Raw genomic sequence first — 23417 nt, forward strand, 5'->3', positions numbered from 1 at the left:
ATTAGAGGAAAGTCCACATTGAAATTCTTCCTTGCCAAATTCAACCACACATTAAGCAAATCATGTACCATGATCAAACTGATTTCATACTAAGAATGCATAAATGCTTTCACATTTGTAAGCTGACAACTGTAAAACAGCATTAAATAGAATCAAGAGTTAAAAATCACATGGCCATCTCAGTAGATCCAACAAAGAGTCTATTTTCAAGACACCAATTACAAATGGTCAATAAACACATGCAAAGACGCTCAACCAATTTGGGTCTCAATAAAATGCAGGCTGGCACTATATTGAAAGTTCATCTCACCCATCAAAATGGCTATCATCAGGAAAGCAAATGTTGGCAAGGCTGTGGGAACAAAGGAACCTATATACACAACTGGTGCAAAGGTAAATTAGTATGCTTGTTAAGCTCAGAGCTTCCACAAAAATCCATAGTGATACTAGTATACAGTGCAGGTACACCATGCCCATATACATGCCCATATCAATCATAGCTAAAGTATGAGAGAGACTTCTCCATCTCAATGGCAATCTCAACAGTTCTCAGCACAGTTGGGCAATGGAGCCAACTTTAATGCCTATTGGTGGATGAGTATTTACAAAGAATCTCTTGGGCAATGTATAGAAGCATCACATGTCAATAAGAGGCTGTTGGCCTATTAGCTTAGGCAAGAAATAGGGAGGTGGAAGTTCCAATACAGAGAAAATTTCTGGGATAGAGTCGGGCATGGGAGATTGAGAAGAGGTGACCAATAGAATAGAATAAACAGGATAATTACATTAGGAGCTAACAGGAGGAGCCAAAGCTTTTGGACTAGACAATTATTCATAATAATTCAGTGTTGGACTCATTATTTCATGAATCTGGGCAAAGGTGGAAAAGCCCACCATTACATGAGTAGACAGAGAAAATTGGAAATATGTGTACATTGAACTTTTACTCAGATATTTACAAGAGAGTCATCTTCTCTATACAGAAATGAATAATTTAAGAAAAGAGTATAAGAAGTATAAGAAAAGAGTATAAGATTATAAGAAAAGAGTATAAGAGTAGGAGAAATTGGCCCCCATATATCCCCCTATGTGGAATCTAGGGAAAGAACAGGAATGAGAGCAGAGAGTGTCTATTAAGGAAGAAGGGAGCCAGCGGGAAACATAGGATTGGGTAGTAAGGTAGATGAGTAAGCTCAGAGTACATTACATTAATATATGAAAATGTTTCCTTCAACCCATTATTTTGCACTCATTATGCACTAACATTATTATATGTTAAAAAATTTCCATTATATATTAGATGCACAATAAATGTTTCCTAGAGGAACACTCCTCCACTGCTGGTGGGATTGCAAGATGGTGCAACTACTTTGGAAATCAGTCTGGCGGTTCCTCAGAAAACTGGGCATGTCACTTCCTGAGGACCCTGTTATACCACTACTGGACATATATCCAGAGGATTCTTCAGCATGCAATAAGGACACATGCTTCACTATGTTCATAGCAGCCCTATTTGTAGTAGCCAGAAGCTGGAGAGAACCTAGGTGTCCTTCAACGGAGGAAAGGATACAACAAATGTGGTATATATGCACAATGGCGTGCTATTCAGCCATTAGAAACAATGAATTCATGAAATTCTTAGACAAATGGATGGAGCTTGAGAACATCATACTAAGTGAGGTAACCCAGTCTCAAAAAATCAATCATGGTATGCACTCACTGAAAAGTGGATATTAGCCTAGAAACTTTGAATACCCAGGACATAATCCACAAATTAAATGATGACCAAAAAGAATGGAGGAGTGGCCCCTGGTTCTGGAAAGACTCAGTGCAAGAGTATAGAGTAATTCCAGAACAGGGAAGTGGGAAGGGGTGGATGGAAGAATAGGGGGACGAAAGAGGGTTTATGGGACTTGCGGGGAGTGGGGACCCAGAAAAGGGGAAATCATTTGCAATGTAAATAAAAAATATATCATTAAAAAAAAGAAAAAAATACACTTCCCTTTTCTCTCTTCTCCAGTATAAATATTTGCCTTGATTCTGAAAATTCAGGGTGTTAGACATCAATCCATTTAATAAAATTCCCCTCCAGTTTTAATAAGATGTAAGAAATATTCGATCATTAAATGAGATGGGAAAATCCGCTGTTCATCACAGGAGAGAGAATCTGCCTGCTAGGCAATCTACAGCACAGCATTTTGTTGTTTCTCCAGGTCTACCACAAGGAGGAAAATTCCTGTTCCCATTCCCTCTGCATGGCAGAAAGACACGCAGAGGCAGAGCATGTGGCCTACGCTGTGTACTCCCTCAGCAAGAGCTACATCTCCATTGACACAGAGACCGACAGAGTTTTGCGCTGCAACCAGATTCACACAGTTCAGGCACATTTTATTCTGAATTGGAAGGTCTTGGGAGAGCTGAGAGAGCTCGTTTTCCACTACCTGGTGAGTTCTGGCTCCAAACTGAAGAAACAATCAAACGAACAAACAAAACACAAAAACAAAGAATGCTTTCCTCTCCTGACCTTGTCTCTCCTGAAACATTGGGTTCTAGGCTGGGTATTTCTGCCTGGAATACAATAGATTCATCTATTTCTTCTAGCATAGTTAGAAGAAAGCTTTGTAAAATAGAGATGTAAGCTTGGGAAATACTTTCCATTTTAGGTCATGGCCCAGGGCAGCATCATCCAGACTGGAAACCACACTCACCACGTGGAGCAGGAAGAATGTAAGTGCTTCGCCACACAGTAGCATTTCTCCAGCTGAGTGTCCACATGCTCACCAATGGAATCACACCTGTGAGCAGCTAGCAGTGCCATCATGGTTGTGTGTCCACATAGACATTCTCCACAGGAGGAACTCACGACCCTGCCTGTTAGGATTGTTGGCGGCTTCAGAAAGACCACACCAGGCCCAACAGTTCCATGTGAGGTTTATTGAGAGAGGAAAGGGCATGGAGGCAGCAGAATGAGAAAGGGTGGGGGAGAGAGGGAGAAAGAGAGAGAGGAATCTTTATATATGGAATGGTGATGTGGTCACAGGTAAAGGTGGAATGTGAGCCTAGTGGATTCTGGGAATATGGTGGCTGTTGACTTGGCAACAGGTGTGCAGGTCAAGCTGTCACCTATGTGACTTCACAGGTTTCAGAGGTCCTGATACCAACAATGTTGTCCAATCTAAGTTCTCACTCATACCATGATCTTCAGGAAAAAGTCTCAGAGTCCCAAACTGAGTATCATTCAATATGGTGAAGTATCTGTTCTGAATATGTAACACCAGAATACACAAAGTACTCCAAGAGACAACCTTCATGAGGAACCCATGCATTCACACACAGATTATCCCAACAAGGGACATGAGTTATCTTAGTGTCTGCCCCCCCCCCCAGGACCTCGCCCTCCCGCCCCAAAAAAATCTGGAGGGCATCAGCCTTGGTTTTTAACATTCAAGCTACACTGATTTTCATGTATTTGATTCATTTTTATTATTTTTAAATTATGTGTGAGGTGCTTGTGGGTAACTCTGTGCAAGTCAGTATAGGTCCTCTGAAAGCCAGCAGTATCAGATCCCCTGGATATCCTGGAGCTGGAATTGCAGAGCTCTGAGCAGCCTGGTGTAGGTGCTAGGAATAAAATCCAGGTCTTCTAGAAGAGCATCAAGTGATCTTAAAGTCTGAACTACCTCCCAGTCCTTTGTTCTTACTTTTAAAAACATTTTTTTATTCTTTGAAAGTTACATGCAATTTATTTTAATCATTCCCTCTCCCCACTAATCCACAACTTCTCCCTGCCTACCTCACCAGGCCCTGTCCCTATTTTGTCTGGTTTTTTTTTTTTTTAGCCTGTTGAGTTCAGTTAGTGCTGCTCATACATGATGAGGTATTGGGCCAGCCCCTGACACATGGACATTCTCCCAGGGGCCGCATCACTGAAGAGGTCTGACTCTTCCTCAGCAGCCATCGACTGTCAGTAGCTCCTCAGCTAAGAGTGGGGCTTCACAAACCCCTCCCCCTCCATGCTGGAATATTGACTGGCTTGCTGTTGGTAAGGTCTTGAACAGGGAATCATAGCTGCTGTGACATTATGAGTGAAGTCACCCTATCATCTCCTGGTGATATTTGCTCAGTTATACCAAAATGTGGAAACTTGTCAGTCCCTTAGTTGGGCCTCTTGCAAACAGCTCCTACTAAAACCCCATGTTCTCCCTGAATCCTGGTCATCTCCATGCTCTGTTTTTCCATTCTTGCCTTCCCAAAGAGAACTTAGCACATGGAAATACATGTTCCATAAATTCCCTTTTATTGTTCATTTCTCTCCATGGCCATATTGACTACATGGAACACATATTATTGACAGTAGCTAATAGTAAGTTTTAGATATAAATCTGATTGCTCCATACAGTCACATTTATCTGTCAAGTAATTTCTAGAAGTAGTACTCAGTGAATGCTCAACGAATTTGCTGAAAAGGGCTTCATTTTCAATTGATCAATTATAAAAACTATTTAGCCATTTAATAAATTTTGAAATTAGTTCTTCAACAAACACTAAGTGGGAGTCACAGCACCCATCTTGAGAAGGCTTATGAATCCCCTCAGGTTCAACAGAAACAATTAGAGAGACTTCAAAAATGTATAATTATCTCCCAAGAGATGTAAATACTGTACACATTGCACTGAGAAAAAGTTTAATACCAAGTATATGCTTAATATTGCCAAGTGTGGCTTGCTCCTCTGAGTTGATTATTAATTTTCAGTTCCCGAGTATCAGGTTTCCCTCTCTATTATTCTTCCTTTCATCTGAATAATAAATGAGACATCAGTCAAAGTTGTCTCATCCATTTTCATAACAGGAAATCTAACATGCTGTGTGGGATGCTAAGGTATAAAAGAGATAAGAGGTTAGTATATGATTAGCTATAAATAACCAACATAACTTTTGACAGTGAGCATCTTGGTGGAAGATATCTTTGTGATATTCTCCTGAGATCAATAGCATGCAAACAACTAACCACAGGACAGGAGGAATGTCTTCCTCATATAGACAGTTCTCCGAATTCCATGTTCACTTCTTTGTGTTTTCCTGTCAGTAGTCTAACCCATATCCATCTCTTCCCATTCCCTCCAGCTCCAATAAAAGGCAACTTTGCCTTGGAGATCCCTGTGGAGTTCAGCATGGCACCCGTGGTTAAAATGCTCATCTACACCATCTTGCCTGATGGAGAAGTGATTGCAGATTCTGTAAACTTTGAAGTTGAAAAGTGTCTTCGCAACAAAGTGAGGAATTTATTACCTAAAATTTCTATTTAAAAAGGGGGAGTCTTAAGGACAGAGATTTCAGATGAATAAGCTAAACCCCGTCAATGCTGTGTGCCTCAGGGGCAAAGATGTGGCCAGTGCCAGAGAGCCAGATTTCAATTCATGATCCCCACACCTGGTCAGAGATTTAAGAAAGAGGAAGCAAGGAAGTGGAGAACGGGAGAGAACAGAATCCTTAGTAACTAAAGTTGTGCAACTTACATTTTTATTGTACTGATCTGAGTGTGCACATGTGCACGTGAATGCACCCATGTGGAGGAAAGAGAACAAGTTTTAGAAGTCTGTGATTTCCTCCCTCATGAGTCTGAGAGGTCAAGCTCAGGTCAGCAGGGGACTTTACCCACTGAGCCATCTCATAGACCCTTCATGTCACATAATCTCATGCAAGACCAGTCATAGAATCCAGGCCTATCAATAGTTAATACATTTATTTTCCCTCCAGTTTCTCATTGTGATTTTTCTATATGGGTGATAGGAACACAAGACCCTTGCTAGTATTAAATTTTATGACATAGCATATTTAATGTGTGCTGAATCACAGCTCTTCGGCTCCTATTCACATTAGGCCATTGAAACTATGTCTGTTGATTAGCATCTAAGCTTTCCTTACTCTAGCGTAGTTAAGGACACCTCTGATCTGCTCCATCAGCCCCTTTCAATACAGCCCCGTCCACGGCAGTTTGCTTCACTGGAGGAAATGAATAGCAAGCATTGAGACATGAAGGTGATTGGCCGATGATCCGGTAGCCAGACAGAGAGGCAGATGTAGACATATTTCCAATTAGAATACTGATGTTTCCACCCCAGGTATAAGATTCATTGTGAAAAGGTCCTTTAAAATAAGTAACTTGGTTGGGTGAGTGTGACATTGACATTGAGCCTTTAATCCCAGCACTCGGGAGGCAGGTAGATCTCTGAATTTAAGGTCAACTTGATCTACAGAGTGAGTTCCAGGACAGCCAGGAAGGGCTACACAGAGAAACACTGTTTCAGAACACCTCACCAGAGAGAGAAGGAGAAGAAGGGAGGAGAGGGAGGGAGGGAGGGAGAGACAGCAAGAGAGACAGGGAGACAGAAAGGCAGAATGAGGTTGGAGGGAGGGAAAGAAAAAGAAAGAGAGAGACAGAGATGAAAGGAGGGGGGAGGAAAAGGGAAGATGGGGAGAGAGGGAAGGAGTGTAACTTCAGGGCTGCAGAGATGGCTCAAGTAGGTAACAGCATTTGCTGCACTGAATTCTGATTCCAGCACTCATGACGCCAAGCACAACACTGTGGGGGCTACAGGCAGGAGATTTGCTGGGACTTACCAGCTGCCAGTCTAGCTCCAGGATTATGAGGGACATTCTCCAAAGAATAAGGTAGAGAGAAGGAGCAGGGCTCCCACACCCTCTTCTGCCCTCTGCTGGGTACATGGGTACATGTACCTGCACATTCGTGTGCATTACACCGAAGTCACATACATATACACACTCACCAAAAAATGAGCTATTTGCAGGAATTTCATGGAGCCGGAGTAGTCTCTTGTTGCTTTGGAGTTTGACTGACACATTTCTTGTCTTCCTAAATCAATCCTGGGAAAGAAAGGGGAAGTAACTAAATTCAGTTGTGCTTCGGACACTATTTATAATCTGGAAAAATGTGTGTGCAGAGTTCCGGGGTGACTCCACGTGGCAGTTTACACGGCTGTAAGACCAGGAACCCCACCTCCACCCCACTCTCGACCCCCACCACACCCTAGATCCCCACCCCACCCTCGACCACTGCTAAACTTGATTTTCCTTCCCGCAGGTGGACCTGAGCTTCAGCTCATCCCAAAGTCTCCCCGCCTCACAAACCCGTCTGCGGGTCACAGCTTCTCCTCAGTCCCTCTGTGGCCTGAGAGCTGTGGACCAAAGTGTGCTGCTCCTGAAGCCCGAGGCTGAGCTCTCCCCTTCCTGGGTGAGTCCCTTCAGCTTTTGTCCAAGAGGTCAACAGAGAACACTCTGAGCCGGAAGTGACCCTAGTTGTGATGAAACCGTGATTGTTCACCCACTAGGGCTCTTAAAGGTAAAACTACTGCATTTAATGCTACAGCATCTGTAAGGGAGCTCTTCATTATAAAATCCTGAAGATCAGAAAGCTTTAGACAATAAATCGAAGACAAAGCAGGAAATAAGGCACTCTGTGAGTTGCAACACTGCCTTCTGTGCTCTTACCGCCCCTGTCCTACCCCAGGAGTGGCTTGTCCCCTTCAGATGCTCATGATGGAGCCTTTCAGAGTCACACTGCATGTGGAGCCAAACAAAACCGTTTATACAAACAGAATCTTGCACATCTAAAGAGTTCCCCAAATAAGAAAAAAAAAGATATGATTTAAAACTTTAAATTTTAAAATGCACGGTTCTTAACTTGTTTTGGAATTCTTTTTTTTCTCTTATTTTCTCTATTCTTGTTTACATTCCAGATGATTTCCCCTTTCCAAGTTTCCCCCTCCTCATAAGTCCCATAAGCCCTCTTCCTTCTGCCCAATCCCCAATCAACCCCCTCCCACTTCTCTGTCCTGGTAATCCCCTACATTGCTGCATCAAGCATTTCCAGGACCAGGGCCCTCTCCTTCTTGGGAATCATTTGATATGTTAATTGTGTCTTGGGTATTCAGAGCTTCTGAGCTAATATCACACTTATCAGTGACTACATTCCATGTGTGTTCTTTTGTGATTGGGTTACCTCACTTAGGATGATACTTTCCAGTTCCAACCATTTGACTAAGAATTTCATGAATTCATTGTTTTTTAATTGCTGAGTAGTATTCCATTGTGTAAATATACCACATTTTCTGTTTCCATTCCTCCATAGAGGGACATCTGAGTTCTTTCCAGCTTCTTGCTATTATAAATAAGGCTGCTATGGACATAATGAAGCATGTATCCTTATTGCATGCCAGGGAATCCTCTGGGTATATGCCCAGGAGTGATATAGCAGGGTCCTCCCTCCAGAAGTGTCATGCCCAGTTTTCTGAAGAACTGCCAGACTGATTTCCAGAGTGGTTGTACCAGAGTGGTTGCAATTCCACCAGATGCACAAAAAAACCCATACACTATTTACAGAAGTTTTTCCAAGATTATGATAGTAAAACTCTTCTTTATATTGAATTAAAAACAGGACATATTAGGAATAAGCATGTGATCACTCCAAAAATGTAAAATGGCATATTTTAGAATGCACAGTAAAGATGTAAATTTAAAAACAGAAAACTTTAGTCCAGATAATTCTGGGGATTTTCCAGTCTTAAACTAACCTGTAAATTAAACCAATATTTAATTCAAGTTTAATGATGAGATTTTATGATGCACGTGCAGAAAATGCTCTGGAAAGTATCCTGCTAAACTGTTTTTCTTTTTGATTTTTACTTTCCCCAAATCTATTTAGCAAGTGATTTCTTGAGCAGTTGTTTTTAGCTGACAAATACAGGCAATTCATTTAAAAACACAAGGGTTATTTAAAGGGGGGTGGAGGTTCCTTGCTCAACACCCCCTACCCCCTCCATGCACTGGGTGCCCGTACTTTCGATGAGGACAACTATTTCTTGAACATTCAGGTATCTGTAGTGATCACAGTGACTATCATTTTTTGTGTGAGTTTCTTCCAAGAAAGAGAGCCCTGCTGGAGCTGACCAGTTAACTCAGGAAACACAATGTCAGCCAAAGCTAACTCAGGACGTGCTCCCCACACACCCCCTCATCTCCGGTCTCTTACAGATATACAATCTGCCGGCTATGAAACACAGCAACATCATTCCAAGTTCTGAAGACGAAGAAAATTGTGTACCATACAGACAATGGGCCACTGCTGAGCAAACATACTCGGTACCATATGGACAAGAAAAGGACGTCTACAGATATGTGGAGGTGAGCCCTATTATCTATCCACATGCTGCTCTGTGAATTACTTAGGTTTAATGAAATGCTATATTAGTAAAGAATTTTAGGCTCAGGCCAGAGAAATGAGTCACTGGCAGACCACCCACCTTACATGTGGAAGTTCATGGGTTCAAATCCTAAGCATTCCAAAATCTACATCTTAGAAAGTGGCCAGTCTTGGCTCTTATTTCTCTCTATTGAGGAAATTGGCAGAGAGTGAGGGACTGACTGTTTTATTAATTTTATTATTATTATTATTATTATTATTATTATTATTCGTTTTTCAGACAGGCTTTCATTGTGTAGCTCTGGTTGTCCTGACTCTGTAGACTCTCGCAGGCTGGCCTCATGGTCACAGAGATCTGTCTGCCTCTGTCTCTCAAGTGCTGGGGTTGAAGGCATGCACCACCATGCATGGCTGTGAGTGACTTCTAAATATAACAGTGTTGTATCAGAAAGAAGGCCTGCACATGTGCCTCACTATAAATTCTATGTTCCTCACTGTACTCCCTAGCGAGTATGAGACACACAATTTGAATAGGAATTCTACTTGAACGTGTAAAACTATATGTGAAATATTTACTGCAATTTTTATACACACTTTTGTTTTTCAGAATTCTGAGGTACTTTGCTCAATTAATACTTTTCTTTCTAGGACATGGGTTTAAAGGCATTTACCAACTTGAAGATCAAGTATCCTGCACCTTGTGTGTACTTTTACAAGATTCTAAAGGAAGGTAAAATTAAAAAAATCAGTATTTTCAGGACAAATAATTGTGAATTACTTATCAAAGCTAATAAAACAAAATTGTATTGCATGTACAGTGTCCAAGTAAGAGAAAAAGTCTGCAAGCTTATCAGAACAAAATGTGCGCAGATGTATGCTGCTGCTACAGGGACGTTAAAGGCTGGAGGTCCTTCCTTCAATGTTTAAATAAGGCAAAATGCAATAGTTATTGGTATTCAGGATTGTTGTGTGAGGTAGGAAAGGGTGCATGCACACTCATATATTAACCAGTGAACCATTTACTCTTTCCCTCCTCCTCTTATCTGAGTCCCTTTCAGAGTGGCTGCACCATTTGCTTACCCACCAACAGTGAATGAGGGCTCCCTTTCCCTGTATCTTCTCCAGCACTTGTTGTCAGTTGTTTTGTTGACCTTAGCCATCCTGACTGGGGTGAAGTGAAATCTGGGTTGTTTTGATCTGCATTTCCTTAATTGCTAACATAACAAACATTGATAAAAGATATGTCTTAACCTTTTAAAATTTCTTTGGAAGCCACTGTTCAGGTCCACAGCTCAGTTTTTTAAGTCAGGCTGTTTGCTTTTTCGACTCTGTTTTTTTAGTTTTTTAGATAGTTGGGGTATCTATCCTCTATCAGATGTAGGCCTAGCAAAGATTTTCTCCCACTCTCTTAGCTTCCATTTCACTCAAATGATGTTCCCTAGTTGTGCAAAAAGCATTTCAGTTTTGTGAGTTTCCCATTTGTCTTGTATTTACCTTAATTTCTAAGTGAATGGGTCTCATTCACAGAGCCCTTTCCTATACATGTGTTTTGCAGAGTTGCTGCTTATGGTTCTTCCCCTAGCAGTTTCAGGTTTCATGTTGAGTCCTTGATCCATTTGGAGTTGATTTTTGGGCAGGGTCATAGACATAGGTCTACTTTCATTCTTCTATATGTGTGCATCCAGGTTTCCCAGGACCATTTGTTGGAGATGCTGTCTTTCCTCTGCTGTATGTTTTGGCATCTATGTCAACTATCAGATACCTGTGATTACATGAGTGTGTTTGGGTGTTGTATTTTGTTCCATTGATCTACATGTCTATTTTTGTGCCTTTACCATGCTAGTTTTATTACTTTACCTCTGTAATATAACTTGAAATCATGAAACCTTATCATTATTATTATTTATATTCTAAATACCAAAAATTATTTTTATATCTATATTAACATAAAATAAAACATTATCCTGACTGGACTATATTAATTTTCCACATACTGATTTGAAAGGAAATTGAAATATCTTCACAAGTTTCTAAAATCACAGGTCCTGAGTCACTGTGAGTACTCTAGACAATGGAATAATTGGGCAACTATCCCTGTAGCTGTTAAGGTAATGGGTGAAGAACATAAAACACTAGAAAATCTTAGTTCTTGAAGGCAAATATAAAGACCAAGGTCAGATTACAGATTGTGACTATCACAGGGATGGAACTATATGAATGATAGGTCTCTCTCTCTCTCTCTCTCTCTCTCTCTCTCTCTCTCTCTCTCTCTCTGTGTGTGTGTGTGTGTGTGTGTGTGTGTGTGTGTGTGTGAATTAAAAAACTGGGAGAGATTTTTTATGCTTAGAAGTCTGTTAGAAAATACTCAGGTGAAGCCCTAACTAAATCTGCATGTAAACTTGTCCTTGAAAATAAGCAGAGTACAGACCTTTCATCGCCAACTTTAAATCCTACATTTCTTGCCAGTACAAACCCAAGCCAGTGCTATGATTCTTGGATAGTAAACTTCTTATTTCTAACCCAAAAGTTTATATTTATACGTCTTACAGTTTTTATGCAAATTGAAAACCTATTACACTATTGGATGGATGTGCAGATCTTAAGAAAGAGCAAACATTGCAAGAACATCTCTGCCAATAATCTACACACCACTCAGCTCTTGCCTGGAGTGATTCTCATTGTAGGCACAAGATCTGTTACCTAGGACTGTCCTTCCTCCTGGGGGGCACATTGTATCTGTAAGCATTCACTAACTATCCAATATTTATTCCAAGAAAATATGCATCGTGGTTCCTTCCAACTTCAACTAATCTAGGTGAGGTTTCACCGTTGACAAAGATGTTACCCCATCTCCTCCAAAATAAGTGATTCAATGCTTTATTTCCAGTATAACCATTATAGTGTTTAACAGTCAAGAAGAAACTGAAAATTAAGCTATATTTACACTGCACCATTGTGTCCATTATATTCAAGTACTATGTTTATTTCTTCCATTGTAACTTCACAGCACCTGCTGTGGAATTTGTTTCTTCTGGAAGTTTGCACTCAGGAGCAAATGAAAAACCGCCACTTAAAGAGCCACTACATGAAGATCCACCACCTAAAGATCCACTTACTGAGACCATTCGAAAATATTTTCCTGAAACCTGGGTCTGGGATATAGTCACAGTAAAGTAAGTGATTTCCATTTGTATGATATGGGCTGGGTATAAAATTTTTCTTTGTCTTCTTGTATTTCTTTAATTAATTTTTATCACAAACAAAGGAAATGCATGTATTTCCATCGCTCCCAGAACATGCACCTAAAAACTATCACATACCTGCCTGATTCAGTATTCAGGTCCACCATAACTGAGTAGTAGATGAGGCAGTCTTACATGGAGCAGACAATGGGAGTAGACCATATAAGTCATAAGACTGTTGTATGATATTTTGAAGATGGGAATTCAGAGAAAACTTCAAATCTATGTTCAGATTTCCAGTGACATATGAACTTTGAGATGTTGTGGGGCTATGACTTGAGTTGGAAAAAACAAGATTACTAACATCCTTTTATTTTGCCTTCTGGAGTCCCATTTGCTCTGTTTGCTTCCTCTTACTCCTTTGGAGGACTCAGAGGGATGGTGTCTCCTCACACTCAGTCACCATCTCAGAGATAACTAATTCCTGTACTCACTTTCTGGGCTTTACACTTTCACTCTCCCAGCTCCTCCGGCATGGTCGAAGTAGAGACAACAGTCCCTGACACCATCACTGAATGGAGAGCCGGGGCCCTCTGCCTGTCCAATGACACAGGCCTTGGCCTCTCTTCTGTGGTTCCTCTCCAAGCCTTCCAGCCCTTCTTTGTGGAGGTCACGTTGCCCTACTCCGTGATCCGTGGAGAAGCCTTCATGCTCAAAGCAACTGTGCTGAACTACCTCCCTACAAGCATGCGGGTGAACACCTTTCTGAATTAAGCATGACCAGAGGGAAAGAGAGCAAATAGTATGTGTAAACTATAACTAAGACTTAAATAAAAAGAAGAAAAAAGGGGGGAAGAGATTGTACAATTCCCAGACTCTAGGTACATATATACAGAAAAGGGTTGTTTAACAATATGGGCAGGACATAAAATTAGGTGATGTTGCCAGTATTTAAACAGCACATTCTGCTGACAGAAATAGGATATTCCATGTAGCCTCTGTATACAATTAAAGGACCTGGTCCACATACATGTATGAGGTTGTTGTTAGGATAAGAGGGCATGTTGTTTTACAATGGATTTTGCTTTTTCTAGAGGTAAGTGTATACTTCAAAATAGTAGTTAAAAATCTAGTTTAGTAAATGTAATTCTGCCATCAAAATAAAACAAATATAAGTACACACATATATAATTATCTCCTTAATGGTTTGTGTAGATAATACATAGATGGTAGCTAAATAAAGTTCTAGAGATGTATGTGGGGATGAAATCTAGGCAATCCTTCTGTGTCAACTTACATGACATTTTAGACGTGCTTTCTAATGCATCCCCTCCTGGTCTTTATCTAACACAAATCCCCTTCAGACTTTTGCCTACCTACTCCCATGCATTATACGTTGTCTTTCCATGGTGACATCTTTCTTTTCATTTATTTATTTTGCTATTTGTTTTTTCCTGTGGGGCCACAGATAGCTGTGCAGCTGGAAGCCTCTCCTGATTTCACAGCTGTCCCAGTGGGAAAAGACCAAGATTCTTATTGCCTTGGTGCCAATGGGAGGCACACCTCATCCTGGTTGGTAACTCCCAAATCTTTAGGTGAGTGAAAAATTTGTAAGGGGTCTCTACCCAGAAAAGGTGAGTGGAGGAAGTGTTTCTTCAGTTACTTTCTTCTCATTTGGGTCCCCAAGAGGAAGCTCTCAGTCATTACTGCTTCTGGTGTGTGCTTACCTCCTTCTTAAATACAAGACAAGCTCTTGAACCACTCCTAGAACCTAGGATACCCTGCAGATCTTGGGACTTCAGTAGATGCCAGGTTCCTGGCAGATCTTAGCTTAGCTCTCTGGACTGTTTGTTTCAGGGAATGTGAATTTCTCTGTGTCTGCGGAAGCACAACAGTCCCCAGAGCCCTGTGGTTCTGAGGTGGCCACAGTTCCTGAGACTGGGAGAAAGGATACAGTAGTCAAAGTCCTGATAGTTGAGGTGAGTAAACCTTCTTAGCCAGCAGTGTGCTACATCCAGAAAATGGAGCAATGTTGACTATATTTAGAAGAAAAAAATAATAGATAATAATCTACAACCTTGAGATAGTTCACAGCTGGCAAGCCCATGCTTTTAAACCCATATGTGTTCTGCTTTTTCCCCCTTTCTAGTTTTTTACCTGAAGCTTGGGGGCAGGGAGATCATCTAAGCCAGTTTGTCCTCTTTAGGGTATACCTCTTTCTTCCGATTATGCTCTGCCCATTTTTCTTTATTATCTTTCCCTATTGCCTTCTTTTTGATCTATCAAATTCTCACATCCTGAAGCCATTCCAGCCCATGGCCTCACAAGTAAAGCTGTCTCTCAAAAGACAAAACAAAACAAAACTCCCTCCAGCAATGTTGTGCTTGCATAGTCAGTGTTTGCACACTTGGTGTTTGATTTCTCATGTCTGAATTTCCTATCTTTTTGTCAAAGCCTGAAGGAATCAAGAAAGAGCATACCTTCACCTCACTGCTCTGTGAATCAGGTGAGAACCTTTCAAAACATCAGTGAGACAGTAACGTAGGTTACTTACTCAGAGATCTTGCAATATTCCTATTGCAAGAATACTGAATACCTTATAACCCCTCAAACACTAACAAAACTGAGTCGTGTAAATTAAGATCATCACTTACCTGATGCAGCTCTCAAGAGTATAATTTCCCTGGGAGTTCATGGTTCACTGTAGCCCTTTTTATTTTTAGAATACAGAAGCCTCTTCGCCCATTTCAATACATAGAAAGTTATAGATAGGGAATGACTGAGAAGAGCTCACAATTGAAATTTTCTTTAGTGGGGGAGTGGGAATATGGAGAATATCTTGGGAAGTACCATATGTGTTTTGTGTTAGAACATAGATAAAAACAAAGATTTATATGGCTGAAAAATTTCATACATAGGCCAAGCTAAATCATGGCGTGTACTTAGCATAACACTTTTCTCTACCGGTTGTTTTTACGAATTGCTCTTTTATGGACCTCCTCCTCACTGGAAGCTAACTATTGCAGAGAAAATACAACTTATCACACAAGAGGAAGCTCACTGTCCCCTAGGAGGACAAGCATAAGGTCAGCAACTGTCCACTCACAATAATGATGACATTGTCGGCACCTCTGTTAGCGGGTGCTTGTAGTGTCTACTCAAGACATATTTGTCAAAAAGAAGAAAGAAATTAGAATAATAACTTTAATGTAAAATCCATTATTATATGAAAGTTAACAAAAGAGATGAAATAAAGCAAATCTCTTTGTGAAGCAGGTAAACTAATGTAGCAATTCCTAATACAGCAAGTGAAAGAAAATCATCATAGAATACTAAAATCCTTTAAATGTTTTCCATGAAAAAAGAGCAGGAAGGGGGTCACTGGAGATAATTTTAAAAAAAAAAGCCAAGGATAGGATATCAAAATCCCTATTCTTTCCACCAGCCAAGTTTGCTTCCCCTCATAGTTACTGATGACAATGTAATCTACCCATCATCCCTGCATTAGGAAAGATGTTCATTATATCTACATAGGAGATATTGGAGAACCTCCCAAGCAACTCAGGGAACCAGGAAGACAAAAGCCAGCTCAGGATTTCTCCATTCACTTATTCTGACAAATTGGATGTTTATTCACACATTGATTTGGTTTAGGATTCCATCCTTGAGATAAAACACCATGACCGAAAGCAACACAGATCAGCTAACACAGTATGTCACAATCCACCATGAAGAGAAGTCAGGGCAGGAATCTGGAAGCAGGAACTGAAGCGGGAGCTGTGGAGGGGGGCAGCTTCCTAGCTTGCTCTGCCCTTGCTCACTTTGTTTTCTTATACACCACAGATGGCATACACTGGGCCAGGACTTACCACATCTATTTTTAAAAAAGAAAAGCTTCAAGACTGGCTATAGCCTAGTGTTAGTTATAGAGGCATTTCTCAATTGAGGATCCCCATTCCCAGAAAACACTAACTTATGTCAAAGTTCACACACACAGAGACACACACACACAAAGCAGGATTTTCCTACACCAAAATTCAGTTAATAACCCATTTTCCTGTGTATATTAAAACTAATTAGGAAATTGATAGAAGTAGAACACAGATCCCAGAGGCTCAGACATTACATTTTGGACAGACGCTTTGCTTCAAAGCAGTGGGTGATAAAAGAGAAGGCAATGGAGCTTGACAGGCCTGTGGTACCTGGAAATGTGTGTTTATGATATTTACCTCAAGATCATTTTTCTAGAGAGTCAAGAACTCAAAGCTTATGACACAGTTCTGAAGCCACTGATCTTAGGGCACTTTAAATATGCAGAGGTGATCACCTATTTGTCTGTTTTGCTTATCAAGATGCTGAGGTATCAGAAAAATTGTCCCTGGTGCTCCCACCAACAGTAGTGAAAGATTCATCCCGAGCCCATTTCTCTGTGATGGGTGAGTCAATCCATCCCTGGTGGACTAGGAACAATACTCACTACCCCTGCCCTGCACCCACCATGATTCCAAATGTACCTTCTAAACTGCTTCACTTGATTTCTTTAACGTCTTCCTTCTGTCTTTATCCCCTCCATTCCCCCCGGTTTCCAGCACATGTCACCCAGAAAATTGCCTCACATCACTGAGAAGTAATTCTATTAACGGCATTATTTTGTTCTTGAAGATAATGGCTATTCTGATGTCATGCCTCTCACTTCCAGGTGATATCTTGAGTTCAGCTATAAAAAACACACAAAATCTTCTCCATATGCCCTATGGCTGTGGGGAACAGAACATGGTCCTTTTCGCTCCCAACATCTATGTACTGAAATATCTAAATGAAACCCAACAGCTGACTCAGAAGATCAAGTCCAAGGCCCTTGACTTCCTCAGAGCTGGTCAGTAAGGCTCAGAAACTCCACCTTGTTCTTGTAAATATTCTCTCTACAAATGTCTAGAAATGGGCTTAGCATTGAGGGGAGAACTGAGCAGTGTTGGTGGTCAGTACTATAAGCCATGATATGTGTGTGAGGGCCTCTCTGACATCAGATGTACAGCCTAGCATTCTCTGATGTATCCGTTTCTTCAGCACACACCCAAAGCCTTCTATTCCAGGCTATCAGAGGGAACTGAACTACAAACACAAGGATGGCTCCTACAGCGCCTTCGGGGATGAAGATGAAGATGAGGAGAATCAAGGAAACACTTGGTAAGAAGAGTCCACTGTGTGCCAGGCCTGGCTCAGCTCTTGTTCCTCACAGCAGCTACACAGCATCTTATTTCATGGAAGTCTAGAGGATGCCTGGGCCAGAGAGGGATGTGTCTGAGGTAGAGCAGATCATGAATTGCAGAACTCAGATTGCCTCGCAGTTCACCTGCTTTGACTCTGACTCATGAGCTTTACTGACTTCAGGAAGCAGACGTTTTCATTTTGATGCAAGACCATTCATCAGTAAATGCCTGGCAGCCATTGGCTGAGCTTCTAAAGATGCTCATAACTGAGACTTAAAAACTGTTGCCATTTTTTCATGTGACCTTACATTATATAAGAATGTATTATTGGGGGCTGGAGAGATGGCTCAGTGGGTAAGAGCACTGGCTTCTCTTTCAGAGGTCCTGAGTTCAATTCTCAGCAACCACAGGGTGGCTCTCAACCATCTGTAATGGGATCCGATGCTCTCCACTGGTGTGTCTGAAGACAGCAACCGTCTACTCACATACATAAAATAAACAAACCCATCTTTTAAAAAAAAATACTCACTTAAAAACAAAACAGAAAAAACAAAACAAAAAGACTATGTGATTGAGATACAACACACAGACAAACGACCAACAGATGAGGAAGGAAGGAGACAGGCATAAACCAGAGATACACCAAGAACAGGGAGCTATTTTTTTGAGGCAGAAAACATGTAGCTGGGATTTTTAAGAAAGGAGAATATTCTTCTCTACAAAAGAAGTCATGATAAGTGGGGGGAAGCCTAGGATAAGCATGCAGGTGTGATAGATAAACACCAGAGGAAGCAAGATAGAAACAATTAGAAAGGAAAGCAGGAAGGGCCTGAAACTAAACCTAGTGCCTGCCCATCCAAGTGGACCAAGGAATGGAAGACTACTTTGGAGTATCCAGAGACACTGTCCAGATGCTCTGCTCAGAGACCCTTAGGGATTGCTCATGACTGCGGACCGGGCCCCTGGACACCCATGTGAGGAAGTGCTGCCTCAGAACAAAAGCTTCATCTCCACACTCTCCCTTCCCCATCAGGCTCACAGCCTTTGTGCTCAAGTCTTTTGCCCAAGCTCGAGCCTTCATCTTCATCGATGAGTCGCACATCACCCACGCTTTCACATGGCTCTCCCAGCAGCAGATGGGCAATGGCTGCTTCTGGAGCTCTGGATCACTGTTCAACAATGCCATGAAGGTGACCTTTTCTGAACTGCTTATAAGCACGGTAACCTGAGAACACCTTAAAGTCAGGTCATACTATTTACCACTGAGAGGAATAAGCCTATAAGTTGGGAATGTACTTTTTCATAATGGGGATATGAATGGGAAACTCCATTGAATACATGGATTGGACACGAGCCGGGAAGGCATCTTTGATGGATAGCTTGCAGTACATTCTGTTGATCTCACTCCTTCTTCTTTGCAGGGGGGAGTAGATGATGACATAACCCTCTCTGCCTACATAACCATCGCTCTTCTGGAGAGTTCACTCCCAGACGCGGTAGGGGCCAGCATCCCAGACTGGTGTAAAGCCTGTGGCTTTCAACCACCTTTGAAGTCAAGTGGCAGCTTTCTTTTTTAACAATGCTTTGCATTCGTCAGATTCCATTCATGAGCATCTGCTTGATCAATGAAATCCTGGATATATTTCAAAAATCAACCTGAAAACACATCCCTATTAGTCTGTATCTTAAATGGAATGTAGTTTATAAAAAGACATGGCTCCCAAAAGATAGAGCAGAGAGAGGGTAACCAGATAATCAGTAACAGGAAGAAAATAGGGGAAAAAATAGATGAAAGGAAGAAGGAAAGAGGGGGAAGAGACGAAGGGAGAAAGAAGGAATGGAGAGAGAAGAGGGAGAAAAGGGGCGAGGGAAGAGAGAAGGAGGGAGGGTGGGAGAGGGAAAGAGGGAGAGGGAGGAGGAAAGAGGAGCCGAGGGAAGAGAGGGAGGGAGGATTGATTTGAAAAGCATGATCCCCTATAGCCTCCATACTTGTCCTGGGACTTGCTAGGATGCTTCTTTTCCACATAACTCCATTTTCCTTGTGCTGCCAACAGCATCTTGTTGTCGCCAAGGCCCTGAGATGCCTAGAGTCATCCTGGAAGACCATAGAGCAAGGAGGAAAGGGCAGCTTTGTGTACACCAAGGCACTGATGGCCTATGCTTTCGCTCTGGCGGGGAACCAGGAGAAGAGAAGTGAAATCCTGAAGTCACTTGATAAGGAAGCTATAAAAGAAGGTGAGAATGTGTGTTCTCATCTTTGCCTCCATCCAGCTCTGGTGAGATGTACGGGAGCAGTTGGAGCCTGGAAAGACCTGTTAGTCCCGCCTCTATGGCACACTGAGGTTTCTCCTTGGACTGCCCCATTAAGAAATGAGTCTTCCTTCTATGTAACAGCCTTCTGTTTGGTGTTTTCTGATAATGTGACCAAAATCACCAAATATCATATCACAGTACAATGCACACAGTTCTAACCAGGTTACAGAGGTGAATGTAGTTAAAGCTTAGCTTCTCTCTGATGCACACATTCCTACCAGGACCAGCAAAGGCCATGAAGTGGAAAGGTGCATTGAGGGTTTGCTGTTTCAATTGCAACTCTGAACCCACTGGGAAAGTTTCCTAAGTGATTTGGTTTGAACACTGAACAAGCGATGTCTTGTTGGGTGTGAGGAAGATAATGAGTAAAAGCGTCATGTCTGCTGTTGTCTCCTCAGCAGCTCTGCTAGACCACACTGAGGATGTAATTTAGTTAATAACTTCTACATTTCTGTGCTCAGTCTTTCTCAATCACAACCCATAGCACCAACTGCAGATTTTTGCTGTGGATTAGTCAATCTGGTCCATATTGAGAGTGAAGTTTTTAAAACCTTCTACAAACTTTAATAGTTCCTTCTATATATATATGGACATGCAGTCTTGGACCACTCAGACTTTAAAATAAGGAAGATTTATTTATTTATTTTATGTATATGAGTACACTGTAGCTGATTTCAGACACACCAGAAGAGAGCATCGGATTCCATTACAGATGGTTGTGAGCCACCATATGGTTGCTGGGAATTGAACTCAGGACATCTGGAAGAGCAGTCAGTGCTCTTCACCACTGAGCCATCTCTCTAGCCCCAATCCCTTTTAATTATTTCTCTATTTTTACCCTAAGACAATTCCATCCACTGGGAGAGACCTGAGAAACCCAGGAAATCAGAGCCTTATTTGTACAAGCCCCAAGCTTCCTCTGCTGAAGTAGAGATGAGCGCCTATGTGGTCCTGGCTAGGCTCACAGCCCAGCCAGGCCCCACCCCTGAGGACCTGGCTTTGTCAATGAGCACCATCAAGTGGCTCACAAAGCAGCAGAACTCCCATGGCGGCTTCTCCTCCACACAGGTTGGTGGTTTTCCTTCAGAGTCCCCATGGGGTTAGGGGATTTGAACAAGAGATGCAGGAACCATCAAAGAGTGAAGAGGAAAGAAAGATCAAGGAAATCTTACTCCTGGATATTATCTGTAGGAAGTGTGGGATGATATATCCCATAATAAATTGCCTTAGTTCCTGTCTCCAACCACAGTTCTCTTCATACCACCATTAGTGAAATGGGCCAGTGTTGCTGAGAATTTCTAACCCAGATCCAACCCTTAATATAAAATAATGGGAAAAATCTTGGAATATCTAGAATACTAGACATAGCTCCCTCATCCTGTAAAAGCATGTCAAGACCTAAGACCAAATCACCGTGCCCATTTCACTACTGACCTGAGGTACAGCTGTTTCCCTTCTCCTGACAGACTCTCCTAATCTTATGTGGATAGGTTACCCTCAGTCTTTCTCCAAACAAGCAGGAGGTCCTGCTGCCCCACTTTACCTCTTGATACTTGGGAACAATCAGGACTGTAAACTGTTCACTTTATCATCTAGTCAGAACTCTCAGGAGGCAATAATATCTCCCCTTTCCAAAATACACATCTACCATAATAACCATAATTTATTTTTTTATTCGATATATTCTTTATTTACATTTCAAATGATTTCCCCTTTCCTGGAGTCCCCCTCCCTGAAAGTCCCATAAGCCCTCTTCCCTCCCCTGTTCCCTCATCCACCCCTTCCCAAATCCCTGTACTGGTATTCCCCTACACTGCTGCACTGAGCCTTTCCAGAGCCAGGGGCCACTCCTTCCTTCTTCTTGGACATCGTTTGATATGTGGATTGTGTCTTGGGTATTCCAAGCTTCTAGGCTAATATCTGCTTATCAGTGAGTGCATACCATGAGTATTCTTTTGAGACTGGGTTACCTCACTTAGGATGATGTTCTCCAGTTCCATCCATTTGTCTAAGAATTTCATTAATTCATTGTTTCTAATAGCTGAATAGTACTCCATTGTGTATACATACTACATTTATTGTATCCATTCCTCTGTTGAGAGACATTTGGCTTCTTTCCAGCTTCTGGCTATTATAAATAGGGCTTCTCTATTTATAATTGCCAGATGCTGGAAAGAACCCAGGTATCCCTCAACAGAAGAGTGGATGCAAAAAATGTGGTACATCTACACAATGGAGTACTATTCAACCATTAGAAACAATGAATTCATGAAATTCTTAGGCAAATGGATGGAGCTAGAGAACATCATACTAAGTGAGGTAACCCAGACACAAAAGGTGAATCATGGTATACACTCACTAATAAGTGAATATTAACCTAGAAACCTGGAATACCCAAAACATAATCTACACATCAAATGAGGTACAAGAAGAAAGGAAGAGTGGCCCCTTGTTCTGGAAAGACTCAGTGAAGCAGTATTCAGCAAAACCAGAACGGGGAAGTGGGAAGGGGTGGGTGGGAGGACAGGGGGAGAGAAGGGGGCTTACGGGACTTTCTGGGAGGGGGGGCTAGGAAAGGGGAAATCATTTGAAATGTAAATAAAAAATATATCGAAAAAAAGAAAAATAAATAAATAAATAAATAAATAGGGCTGCTATGAACATATTGGAGCCTATATCCTTATTACTTGCTGGGGAATCCTCTGGGTATATGCCCAGGAGTGGTATAGCAGGGTACTCTGGAAGTGTTCTGCCCAGTTTTCTGAGGAACTGCAAGACTGATTTCCACAGTGCTTGTACCAGCTTGCAATCCCACCAGCAGTGGAGGAGTGTTCTTCTTCCTTCACAGGAGTATAGCGAGAGGGTAGGTTCCTCTAAATGAGAAATAGAATGTTCGAAAAGAAAATTTCCATGATTCTAGCCTGAACTGCTTTGCAGTTCAGTTCTTTTCCCTCTCTCCTTTCTATAAACAGTCCCTGTTGTGACAGTAAAACCATCGCTGCATGCTTCTGCCCTCTTGTTGGGCTCTGTTCTCAAGGTGGCACTAGAGCTCTGGGGATCAGGAAGGATCCTGTGACAGTCATCCTTTCTGGTCATGAAGTACTCTTCCCCAGACTGTGCCACTAAGGAGCCAGGCGGTGAAGGACAACACTAGAGAGTAATTTTTTCTGTTTAGTAAGACTAAATCAGGACAGGCACTTGGCATGTCTCGATGGCTCTGCAAGGGCAGAAGCAATTTGTCGATGGGATTAGGGCATAACCATGGGAATCGGGGACAAAGGAAGAAAAAGAATAAGTGATGAAAGCAAAATCTAATTTGTATTTGTATTTTCTGCTGGATGGAGGGCATTTGCTTATGCTAGGACACATTAAGGAAAACCATGTGAATGTTTTTGACTCTCAGAAGTATTCTATATTGAAGTCTGAAATAAAATCTAGACTTCAAATAATTAGAGACAAAATTTCATAACAGTTTGTCACAGCTTGAACGAC

At 41.6% G+C, this 23417-nt stretch overlaps 1 pseudogene; it reads left to right on the top strand.

Annotated features, from left to right (window-relative positions):
- Positions 1–23417, top strand: part of LOC127677616 (murinoglobulin-2-like) — a 54879-nt pseudogene that overhangs the window by 25590 nt on the left and 5872 nt on the right.

The sequence above is a fragment of the Apodemus sylvaticus genome, chromosome 2 (assembly GCF_947179515.1).
Source record: "Apodemus sylvaticus chromosome 2, mApoSyl1.1, whole genome shotgun sequence".
Classification (NCBI taxonomy): domain Eukaryota; kingdom Metazoa; phylum Chordata; class Mammalia; order Rodentia; family Muridae; genus Apodemus; species Apodemus sylvaticus.